Source organism: Adiantum capillus-veneris, chromosome 29, assembly GCF_014529385.1.
Source record: "Adiantum capillus-veneris isolate H3 chromosome 29, ASM1452938v2, whole genome shotgun sequence".
NCBI lineage: Eukaryota > Viridiplantae > Streptophyta > Polypodiopsida > Polypodiales > Pteridaceae > Adiantum > Adiantum capillus-veneris.
Genome location: NC_140959.1, coordinates 92,145,727 through 92,155,105, shown reverse-complemented (window position 1 = coordinate 92,155,105; position 9,379 = coordinate 92,145,727). Strand labels below are relative to the sequence as shown.

Sequence of the window (9,379 nt, the reverse complement as noted above, 5' to 3'; positions counted from 1 at the left end):
TTTTAGAGACATTTGATACATAAATCGTGTAAAGTCCTCCAGACTTTACTCCATGTGCTACTATCATAGAACCCTTGGATATCTTCCACATGTTTTGTCCAAAAGTGGTGACGTAGCCAGCATCATCAAGTAAACCTGTGCTGATCAAGCTCTTTGTAATTGCGGGAACATGTCTCACATTCTTCAGCGTGAAAGAAGAGCCACTCTGAAACTTCAATTGTACATCTCCAACACCTAAGATCTCACATGTCTGCCCATTGCCTAGCCGAACATGATCTTTAGTGGTCACATAAGAGGTAAACCACTCCTTGTTTGGAGACACATGAAGTGATGCCCCTGAGTCTATAATCCAGTCACTTAGTGCATTTCCATCAGATGCTGTAAGAAGAGCTGAGTCCATTGTATTCTTCAAGAATTAGATGTCTCCTGACACTAGACTGTCATCCTCTGCAACAGTGTTTGTCACATTTATTTCTTGAATCTTCACTAAGGACTTGTTCTTCTCACCATGGTCTTCAGCTTTCTCTTTGCCTTTTTCTGCTTTCCATTCTCTGCAGTCTCTTTTCATGTGACCCTTCTTGCCACAATGGTAGCATTCTATGTCACTCTTGCCTTTAGCACTGCGGGACTTGCTACGAGACTGATTCCTCTTTCCACCTTTGTACTTTTCTTTGGTCCTTCCCCTGACAACTAAGGCTGTTCCTTTGCCTTTGTCCATTGTCTTTCTATTGGTTTCTTCAGTAAGCAGACTTCCTTCTACACCTGCTATGTTCAAACCATCTGGAGGTGCAGAATTACTCAAAGCTGTGCGAAAAGTGTCCCAACTTTCCGGCAATGTGATCAACAGGAACATAGCTCTAACAGGTTCATCAAACTTGACACCTTGAGCTGACAACTGACTATAGATTGTGTTGAATTCATTCAGATGATTGGACATAGGTGTCCCTTCTTTCATCTTCAAATCAACAAGCTTCTTAAGCCAGTATACCTGTGAAGCTGCACTCTGCTTCTCATAAAGATCACTCAGCTTTAACCATGCTTGATAAGCCGACATCTCGTCTGCTACATTGAAGTAAACGCTTTCTGCCAAAGTCAACATAATGATAGAAAGTGCCAATTCATCCATTTCACTCCATTCATCTTCGTCCATATCTTCTGGTTTTATCCCCTTGACCTTTATAGGTTTTATCTGCTTCTTTTGTACCAACACGTGCCAAATCTGCTTCTTCCACAATGGGAAATTGGTTCCATCCAGCTTCTTGATATTGTAAAGAGCAGTGTCCTGTGATCCAGCCATAGCTATGCTTCACAGTAGTTTACTTTTCTGGGAAAAATTCGGTAGAGTTTCCCCTGTAAACTGACCTCTGAACCAATATCAACCTGTCAAATGAACAAAGAAAGCTTCAGATTCTGCAGAAATTTTGGCAGAGTCTCCTTTGTAAAATGGCTCTGGTGTACTAAAAACAGACCAAAAAACAGCTCAAAAAACACTGTCTCTCTGACACTGTAAGCTGTGGGTAAACCTGTCCTGCAGCTGTACTGTCTCTCACTGTCCTGTCACTGTCCTATAAGCATAGACTATGACAATGCCTCAACGGCAATAAAGCAAAGATGCAATCCCAACTGTCTAACTCACAGTCAATACATCCTAGCTGCCTATCTAAAGGTGCTCGAGGGATCGCTCCAAGACCTGTATCACCGAAAGGATCTCAACATTTGAGAATCCCCTAGCTCAATAAAACCTCACTCAACCCTCAACAAAGGCTGCAGTAAATCTGACAGTACATATACTTCCCACAAAGTCATACATCCACAAATTTCCCACTGTATGCTGTAACCGCTGCGGCGGTTGTTTGCTGCGTGACTCACAGCCAGCAAACCCTCAACAGACATACATCATCTCTGACAATACATCCCATGTGAAAGTACCCGCAATGTCCGGATGAAATCTGGAGTATCAAGCAGCAAACACAAGCTACCTGATGAACTAGTGGATGTCGCCTATAGTCTGTGTGTAGATGCGCTCGTGTCGTATGTGACACGCCTCCAAGAATTGTGAGCCGTCCTTCGATGTGTAGACAGCCACAAATCAACACTCTCGGAGTGTCGATATCCTCAGCACCTGCAGTCGTAGGCTGGAAACCCCAAATTTGCAAAGTCAGATCTGCACCCGCTGAGACCACGTAGTCGAAAATGGCCTGCGCAAACCTTTGTCGAAGCCGAACGGTGGCCGAGATGACCTCAGAATGAAATTCTGACAACACCGAGTCCTTTGGGTTCTCCCACGAGATTTGGGGCCGTGTCTTCGCCTGTCGAATTTCACTCCAATCTGAGTTGGTGACTCTAGCCTCCTGCAGTGCTGCCCCGAGCCTCGATCTGAGCTTTGATACCAGTTGAAGGAGTATGAGCGGAAGTGCGACGCGAGAGAGAGTGCGAGAAGAAGAGCACGATGATATGGTGAACTCGCTCTACTGTAATGTGTAGAGCATAGTGAGTTCTTATTAGGTTTTTACAAAAGAATATGTGTACATACCTGGCGGCCCGCCCACTTACCTGGGCGACCACATTGGGCTTTATACCCCAACACAATTTGCAGGACATCATATAGATTTACTTTGGATCATGAAGAATCTATAGGATACTTGATCTACAAGAGATGCCATGTTGATGTGGATGGCTTCTTTAGATACACCTATCCTTGCAACATGGCGACATGTACCGACGTCAAACAAATCTTCCATGCATCACTTCTTCACCATAGGATGCACACGAAGGTGATATAGGTCACTCCACGACCTTGGAACATGCCCTTTGTGACCTCCAAAGATCCTTATGGTGACCTTCTCTGTGGCACTTCTTGGAAAAACCATAGAAACCATGAAGGGGCATCCACACTTCTTGGAAGCGTGGAGTCGCCGATGCTCTTGGCTGTTTCTTTGCGCGTCACCCCATCGATGGCACACAAATTTCCATTCTGTTTGTACTGCCCAATTTAGATTAACCAATCTAGATTTGTGGTTGGCAACTGCCCTATTTAATGTTTTTTGAATATTAGCAAATCTCACTATGTGCTGCTCAATACACACTTCACTCTTGCTAGCACTCTCACCCCTGTCATGTAAACCTAGGCATGCACTGCGTCACATCTTGCGTCTGCAGGCTATGTCCATCCTCCAAAGCTAAAACTGTAGCACAAGAGAAAAGGTCAAGGACCTCCTTTGCAAATTCAAGTGAAATACCATGCAGCCTAATGTTGGTGCACCATGTTTCTGTGATTGTTGTCCTGGTTGCGGTCCAATCAAGATGTTGACTTGTGTGGCATGAAAACACAATCCTTTCCCAATCTTCTATGCATGGAATCCTCTTTCCAGTGCTATTGACAAAATACATATCACCATCTTCATTAGTGACCGTGTGTAATGATGCTTGGATTCTTCCCCATTTTCTCAAGTCCAAGTGGCCCTGTTTGTCCTTTACTTTGAGAGAATCTATGGTCGGTTCTCGCCCTTTTTGTATGGAAGAAATCATCAATCTGTATGCTTGTCTATCAAAGGCAAAATACTAATTAGTAGATGTAAATGCAAAACCATCTATGTGTTGGAATTAGGGTTGCAGAGAAACACACACAGCTTGGAGAAGACGAAGGAAGCTCAAGGCACACAATAGAGAGTGTGTTACTTAGTGTGCTATGGAAAGATAGATAGCCCTAGAGTGATGAGCGTATATACAATGCACGGGGGAAAAAACCTCCTAAAGAGGGAAAAAATGCCCCGGCGGTCCTAGTGTGTTCACACACATCACTACCACATGTATATGGTAACAAATCCCCCCTGGAGTGATGCGGTGAACGAGAGCTGGCACATGAGTAAAGGGAAGTTCCATGCCCTGAGGACAGGATCACTCCACAAAGGGGAGTAAGCCCAAAGCTTTGCGGAAAGCTTCAAGCTTCTCACGAGACAATGCCTTTGTGAAAAGATCTGCAAGGTTGTCCTGTGTTGGCACATAAGCCAAGCTAATCTCTCCTGCTGAGAGCCTCTACCTGACATAGTGGTAATGCACCTCAATGTGCTTTGTGAGAGCATGAAAAACTGGGTTCCTCGCAACTACCAATGCGCTCTGACTGTTAGTGTAGATAGTGTTGGCAGTGTCCTGTCCAACACCCAAATCATCCATAAGGCGTCTGAGCCATACACACTCAACCGTAGCTGTGAAGACTGCTCTGTACTCAGCCTCACAACTTGAAGTGGCCACAGTAGGTTGCTTCTTGCTCAACCATGATATACATGAAGTGCCAAGCATGAAACAAAAACCACTTGTGGACACTCGCGTGTCAAAACAACCAGCCCAATCTAAGTCCGAAAAAGCATGTAAGTCTGGCGGCAATGATCCCCCCTTGGGATAAAACAAGCCAAGATGTAAAGTGCCACTAAGGTAGCGGAAAATCCTCTTGACAGCCTGCCAATGCTTAGACCCTGGGCTATGCATAAATCTGCTGACTTGTGAGACTGCAAACTGAATATCTGGCCTCGTGTTGCATACATAAATGAGGCAGCCAACAACAGTTTGGTAAAGAGTGACATCAGCATGATCACCAGCATCATGTAGACTCAACTTCAAACCTGTTTCTATGGGAGTGGCATTATGTTTGCAATCCTCAAGTCCAAACTTACATAGCAATGTCTCTATGTAACTTTTCTGACACAAGGCAATACCACCATCACACTGCTTAAACTGTATACCCAAATAATGATGCAACAGCCCCAAATCTTGCATCTTGAAAGTAGCATTCAAATCAGCCTTAAATTCAGCAATATGTCTCTCATTTGGTCCAGTGATAAGCAAATCATCAACTTAAAGAACCACGATGAGAAATACATCACCCTCACGCTTTACATACAATGTGCTTTCTGTTGGACTGTTACGAAAGCCTTGTTTGACCAAATGAGTGTCAGCTTTCTCATACCAAGCACGAGGAGATTGATTCAACCCATACAAAGCCTTGTTACATTTGCACACTTTGTCCTCTTGCCCTTTTATGACAAAACCGCGAGGCTGCGTTACATAAACTTCCTCAAATATGTCACCATTCAAGAAAGCAGTAACAATGTCTGATTGATGTACATCCCAACCAAAATGAGCTGCCAATGCACATAGAAAACGCACAATAGTCATACGACAAGTGGGAACAAAAGTCTCTTCATAATCTATGCCTTTTTGCTGTGCATAACCCTTTGCAACAAGTCGAGCCTTATGGCGATCGATCTCACCATCTGGTTTGCGTTTCAACTTGTAAACCCACTTTGTACCAATGGCCTTTTTGCCAGGAGGAAAATCACATAAAGTCCATGTGTCATTTTCTATAAGTGCATCATATTCTGATTGCATGGCAGCCATCCAATTTTTTGAATTCTGTGCTTCATCAAAAGACAGAGGCTCCTCGACATCATGTAAACTAGACACAGCCAAAGCATAAAAATCTGATGCATAAGGTGCATGGCGAGAGCTTGAACGAGTACAACTAGACAAATGTGCATCCAATTTACTGTCACACAAAGTGTGCACCAGCCATTTTGGCATACCTCTAGCCTGCTCATTTTCAGCCCTTTCCTCATCAAGTACATCATGTACATCTGCATCCGTAATAGGCTGATCTAAAACATTTTCAGAAACCCCCATAGGCTGTACATTTGCCTCATTGGAACTTACATTCATATTTCCACCACTAAAAAGAGGCAACAAAGTGTCATAAATGTCCTGTGAGCTTACATTACTGTCTCTAGTACATGACAGCAAGGGCTGAACAGAATCTTCCACAAACACTACATCGCGAGAAACCAGAATACGTTTTGTTTGCGGATGATACAACCTGTAACGTTTGCTTTCAGCACTATAACCAACAAAAATACATTTGACAGCCTTATCATCCAATTTTCTCCGCTGCACTTGTGGCACCAAAGCATATGCCAAACAGCCAAAAACACGCATGTGCTCAATAGAAGGTTTTCTATCATGCCATGCTTCATATGGAGTAATTAATAGACTGCAAAGCTTTCGTAGAACACCTGTTAAGTACATAAGTGGCACACATGATGGCCTCAAGCCAAAAAGAATGCGGTAAAGCTTGACTTTTGACCATACATCGTGCCATTTCTGTCAGTGACCTGTTTTTCCTCTCAGCAACACCATTTTGCTGAGGTGTATAAGGCACTATACATTGGTGTTTTATCCCACGACTAGCCAGAAATGCATTAAATTCATGAGACATATACTCCCCCCCTCGATCTGAATGGAGGGTGCCCATAGTACATTTCGAGACATTTTCAGCCATAGCCAGAAATTGTTTGAAGCACATAAAGACTTCGTACTTCACTTTAAGCGGAAATACCCATGCATGCCTGGAGTAATCATCAATGAAAGTCACGAAGTACAGGTAATTGCCCAAGAACGGAGTTTGCATGGGCCCACAAACATTACTATGCACAAGCTGCAACCTGCATGTGGCCCGAACTAAACCATCCTTTGGAAACTTAGAACGCTGCATCTTACCCAAAATACAGCTTTCACAAACATGTTTGACAGGTGCTTCAAGAGGCGGCAAAGAAGCAACCATATCAGATTTCTGCAAACGTAGCAAACTGGCAAAATTCAGATGACCAAAACGTGCATGCCAAAGTTTTGCATCTGAAATAGCCCTTGAATCTACAACAGCATTTGCAAAAATTTTTCCACACTCGTCATACAAAGTGAGCTTATACAGCCCACGGCACAGAAGCCTCGATGCAACAATTTCATCACCAAAACTGAGATCATGAACTGTACATCTGTCATCCACAAATTTGACTACAAGTCCAAGTCTAGCAAGTGCGGATACAGATAAGAGATTCTTCTTGATCCCAGGTACATAAAGTGCATCAACAAGTGTGAAAGAACTGCAATTAGCAGCAGTGAGCACAATCTTTCCAACTCCCTGAACTGGATAAGAGGCGTTGTTGGCACAAGTGACTGAATTCCCATGAGGGACAGACTCGAGAGAGGTAAACAATTCACGATGTGAGGTAATGTGCTTTGTAGCACCACTGTCGAAATACCACACATGTGAATCTGCAGCAAGTGACAAGCATGCATCATGGACAACATGATTGTAAGTGCACTCTGCGCTAAAAGCCCATTCTGCATCAACATCAGCAACACAGTCTCCTTTCACAGAAGACTCAACAATGGCTGCATTTGTAGTGGAACCAGCATTTGCAGTGGAACCACCCTCTTTCTTCTTAGCCTCTTTGGCCTTCAACTTAGGACACGACTTGATCAAGTGATCATTGGCTTTACAATAATGGCAACGCATCTTCTTTTTGCCCTTATCACCAGAATTGCCAGACGAAGTACTGCCTGCAGAAGCATTAGGAACATAATTTTTGCCACTCGCAGCAGAACCATAAGAAGTGGTTGCATTACTGTTACCACCCTTTCTTTGAGAAGCAATACAAGCATGTTCAACTGTACGCTGCCTAGTCCTGTTTTTTCTAGAAAGTGACTCTTGCAACAGCAATGTGCATAATGCATCAAACTTGAAAACTTCAGGATTTCCTTGGGTCATCAGTCTCGAAGTACTAGCAAATGTCTGGTAGGAATCTGGTAAGGCATCAAGAACCGTCTGCACAAGGGAACTGTCTGAAATGACTTCACCTGCAGAAATAAGCTGCTCATTGATATCCTTGACACTAGCAAGGAAAGTGTCCATATCATCTTCCTCATGCATAATCTTCGACTCCAGCTCTTTACGCAGCAAAGCAATTTTAGCCTCATTGCGGCTTGCATAAAGACCTGCTAGAATATCCCAAGCCTGTTTTGCAGATTTTGCAGAACAGATGTGAGGAACAATGGTGCGCTTCACAGACAACGCAATCAATGCATGAGCCTGCGCATCCTTAACATCCCAACGAGCTTGTTCTGCCGTAGGCAAAACAACTCTAACAGCTGCAATCCTTGCAGCAAGACCTGCAACATCCTCAACATCGCCTACATCCTCAGAACCAGGACGTACATCAATGCCCTGCATAATGTTCCAGACACCTTTTGACACAAGAACATGTTGCATCATATAAGCCCACATAGGGTAGTTGTCCCCATCCAACCTGTCCTCAGCAGAAAACATTTTGAACACATCTGTGTTGTTGTTGTCAGCCATGGTAAATGCTACACCTGATGTGAAAACTACCCAAAAATAGGAGAAACGGAGCGGGAACAACCTATGCTATATAGCACAAACCGTAGAAGACTATAAGGCACCTGTTATGCAGAAAACAGCACTGACAAAAATTTTGCACAAAATGACGAAATAGCCTGTGCAGAGTATACTGCCTGTAGTGGAAACGGAGGCCGAAATGATCCCAAATCAAAATTCTAAGCAGAACCGATGTCTTCGAGCTCTCCCAAAATTTTTGTCGACCTACGAACGCTCGCCAAAGCTCACTGAAATCGGAGTAAGTGAGTAGGCGTGTGCTGGAGCAGCTGGCGACTAAGCCCGGGAGGACGTGACCTGCTCTGATACCAATTGTTGGAATTAGGGTTGCAGAGAAACACACACAGCTTGGAGAAGACGAAAGAAGCTCAAGGCGCACAATAGAGAGTGTGTTACTTAGTGTGCTATGGAAAGATAGATAGCCCTAGAGTGATGGGCGTATATACAATGCACGGGGGAAAAAACCTCCTAAAGAGGGAAAAAATGCCCCGGCGGTTCTAGTGTGTTCACACACATCACTACCACATGTATATGGTAACACTATGCATGGTTGTTGAGCCATTTCAAATGAATCTTGCATTTCGTGGCTATCACTAGAGTCTCCACCATACATCTCCTTATCAGAGGTTCTATAAATTTGATACATATCAAGAGGACCTTGTCGCCCAAGCATCGCATTTGAAGAGTCTATCCATTGTGCCTGTTGCTCAACACCTGGGAGTTCATTCAAATCCCAATGACAAGCCATCCCTTCCATTGTCACCCTTATTCCTTGTCTTGCCCCTATTTACAAAAACTTTTTCACCTCACTCCAACTATCCAATCATGAAGCCATGGCAAGATGATACTCTGCCCTAATGATATCCCACCATTTCTCCCATTATTTCACTGCAATACCCCAACTTGCCCGGGTTTACAATGAAATAGCTTAACTGTGGGTGGCTATGAAGAGATGTCGATTCTTCACGAGGAATGCAGCTTGGCAATCCAGAGCAAGGATAGAGGCTCAGAAGTGGTGAGATATTTTAGAAGAGGAGGGGGAGAGGAGAGCTGCATCAACACAAGGCCATGGAGAGCTACAACATCACTTGCTCTACCTGCTTGTGCTCGTGCCATTCAAAAGAGGGGGAGAGAAGG

At 43.9% G+C, this 9,379-nt stretch overlaps 1 pseudogene; it reads right to left on the bottom strand.

Moving 5' to 3' along the window:
* Nucleotides 1–2,744: 2,744 nt before the first annotated feature.
* Nucleotides 2,745–8,999, bottom strand: LOC147419587 (uncharacterized; annotated as a pseudogene).
* Between the last annotated feature and the right edge of the window lie 380 nt (nt 9,000–9,379).